General features: G+C 39.0%; 1 pseudogene; it reads right to left on the bottom strand.

Moving 5' to 3' along the window:
• Positions 1 to 435: 435 nt before the first annotated feature.
• On the bottom strand, positions 436 to 2,338 carry LOC117066069 (annotated as a pseudogene).
• Between the last annotated feature and the right edge of the window lie 911 nt (positions 2,339 to 3,249).

Raw genomic sequence — 3,249 nt, 5'->3', positions numbered from 1 at the left:
CTACCTTGAAATCTACAAACATTGATCAAAATGATTAAAAACATATATAGAGATATAACCCATGTTGATGGTTTGGAAAAATTAATATTGTTAAATGATTATATAACCCAATGTGATTTAGATTTAACACAATACCCATAAAAATCCCCATCAGTTTTTGTTAAACAAAAAACAGGCTGGGAAAAGTGGCTCATGTCTGTTGGCCAGGCTGGTCTCAAAGTCCTGACCTCAAGTGATCTACCCACCTTGGCCTCCCAAATGCTGGGATTACAGGTATGAGCCACTGTGCCTGGCCCAATCTTCTTAACATAAACACTTTAATGTCAATTAATGCTTGAACTCAATGTTTTAAGTCAACTCAAACTCAAGTCAATGCTGAATTGACTCTAATGTCAGTTAATCCTTGCTATACTCATTGCATTTGGAACTATTACCTCAAAAATGAATTCTCTGATATTCTGCAAGGAGTGACCTCAGACTGAAGACCTTGCCACACATATGACATTTGTAATATTTCTGCCCTTTATGGATTCTCTGATATCTACTGTGGTGTGAATGTGAAGTAAAGGCTTTGCCACAATCATCACATTTGTGAGGTTTCTCTCCTGTATGAATTCTATGTTTTGCATAAGATGAAGTTTCACTGAAGACCTTGCCACAATCATCACGTTTGTAAGGCTTCTATCCTATATGAGATCACCAATGAATTGCAAGGTATGAACGATGTCTGAAAAATATGCCACATTTATTACACTTGTAAGACCTCTCTTCATTATAGATTCTCCAGTGTTTTGTAATGGTTGTAGCGTTACTGAAGACTTTGTGACAATCATCACATCAGTAAAGTTTCCCTACACCACGGATTGCTTGATGGTAAGTGTTGACTGCCCACTAAAGGCTTTGTCACACTTATTACACTTGTACAGTTCCTCTCCAGTGTGAATTCCAGTACGTTGTGCCAGGTGTGAATCACACCCAAAATCCTTGTCACAAACCTTACATTTCTATGGTTTCTCTCCAGTATGAACTCTCCTATGTATTTCAAGGAGCGGTTTGAAATTGAAAACTTTGTCACATTCTTCACATTTGTAAGGTTTCTTTCCAGTATGAAGTCTATGATGACATGCAAGGTTTGATTGTTGCCTAAAAACCTTGCCACATTAATACACTTGAAAGATTTCTTTCCAGTATGAAGCCTATGATGACATTCAAGGTTTGATTGTTGCCTAAAAACCTTGCCACATTCATTACACTTGTAAGGTTTCTTTACAGTATGAAGTCTATGATGACATGCAAGGTTCAATTTGTGATTAAAAACCTTGCCACATTCATTACACTTGCAAGGTTTCTCTCCAGTATGAATTGCCTTGTGAACTAAGAGGGCTGAATTGTGACCAAAGGTCTTGCCACACTTACTACACTTGTAAGGTTTCTTACCAGTGTGACATCTATGGCATGCAAGGTATTGCTTCTGATTAAAGACCTTGCCACATACATCACATTTATATTGTTTCTCTCCTAAGTGGATTTTCTGATTTTTTTAAAAAGTGAGCTACAATTAAAGGCTTTGCCACTCTCATTACATTGGAAAGATTTTTCTCTCATGTGTACTTCCCATTTTTTTGTGAGTAATGAAGAATGGAGGGAATTATTCCCATACTTATTCAAAATCTGGGTTTGGGGACTACAAGAAATTCTTTGGGATGCTGCAACTGAGAAAGCATCGTTGATAGACTTCTCAACTTGATTACCAATTTTCCCTTTGGGCTGAAATAGGTGCAGTACAGTCAGATGTGAATGAAAGCTTGATCCAAGCTGATCTTTAATAAGCTTGTTTCCAGCATGCCTTTGATCATATCGGTCTGTACTACCATCAACATTTTTATTTCTGTCATGGGTGCTTCATGGCCATTTCTTTTATCTTCTTGCCACTGAAACACAGTCATGAATATCTTTCTCAATTTCCTGAAAGCAAAAATCTCCAATGTGATGACTTGCATGTCTTTGCACTGCGCCTGTGTGGAGCACTTCTGTGTTGCCTTGCCCTGTTGATGACAACTTCTTCATCCTGCATTTGGAAGAGATATCCAGGGAGATCAAGTTCCTATAATTCTCCAACATCACGTCTCTGTATAAAGTCCTCTGAGCAGGGTTCAGGCATTTCCACTCCTCCTGAGAGAATTCTATGGCCACATCCCTGAATGTCAATAGACCCTGAGGAAGAGCCATCCCTGACCCCTTTGCTTTCCTCTTCCTCTTCCGGGTTTCTTCCTCATTTACCAAGAGTCTTTAGAAGTCAGTCCGCTGTGGTGTGACCTTCACTCCATGGAATTCGCTTCCTGGTCCAATTTAACTTTAATCTTTACATGCTTTGTATTTTTAATGAAGAAAGTGAGGAATTATTATTATTATTATTTATTGATATAGAGTCTCACTCTGTCACTCAGGCTGGAGTGCAGTGGTGTGATCTCTACTCACTGCAATTTCTACCTCTCAGGTTCAAGCAATTCCTGTGCCTCGGCCTCTTGAGTAGCTGAGACTACAGGCATGTGCTATCATGCCCAGCTAAGTTTTGCACTTTTAGTAGAGAGATGGGGTTTTGCCATGTTGGCCAGGCTGGTCTTGAACTCCTGACCTCAAGTGATCTGCCCACTTTGGCCTCCCAAAGTGCTGGGATTACAGGTGTGAGCCACCGTGCCCAGCCTGAAAGTGAGGAATTTAGAATAAGCTCTGACTCCTGTAGAACCATAGTACCTTAAATCCTAAAGATGAAAACTCAAAGAGTAGAAATAATAATAAATTATCCTGATTCTTGTGATTTAGGTTTTTGTGTGTCACTTGCTTGGGCAGTTAACCCATCATCTTCAAGAAAACTGATAGCAAATGTCCATATAATGTTGAAGGTCTAAACCCTGAAACAAATGAAAAACAAACAGCAATGACAATGAACCTGGCGTCAAGAAAGATGCTGGGCCCAGTGAGATGGCCCATGCCTGTAATCCCAGCACTTTGGGAGACTGAGACAGGAGGATTGCTTGAGCCCAGGAGTTTGAGATCAGCCTGTGCTACATGGCAAAATCTCAAATCTAAAATGATAATAATAATATATTTTATATAATATTTATATAATAACTATATATAATTATATACATCTATATGGAGAACCCACCCCCAATATTTCAACATAGGTTCTTTCTATTTTTCATAAGTGTTGGCTGGCTGAGAAATAAAGAGAGACAGTATAAAGAG

Source organism: Trachypithecus francoisi, unplaced genomic scaffold, assembly GCF_009764315.1.
Source record: "Trachypithecus francoisi isolate TF-2019V2 unplaced genomic scaffold, Tfra_2.0 Lachesis_group2, whole genome shotgun sequence".
Lineage (NCBI taxonomy): Eukaryota > Metazoa > Chordata > Mammalia > Primates > Cercopithecidae > Trachypithecus > Trachypithecus francoisi.
Note: the sequence above shows the minus strand (reverse complement) of the source record. Positions and strands in the feature narration are given on the sequence as shown.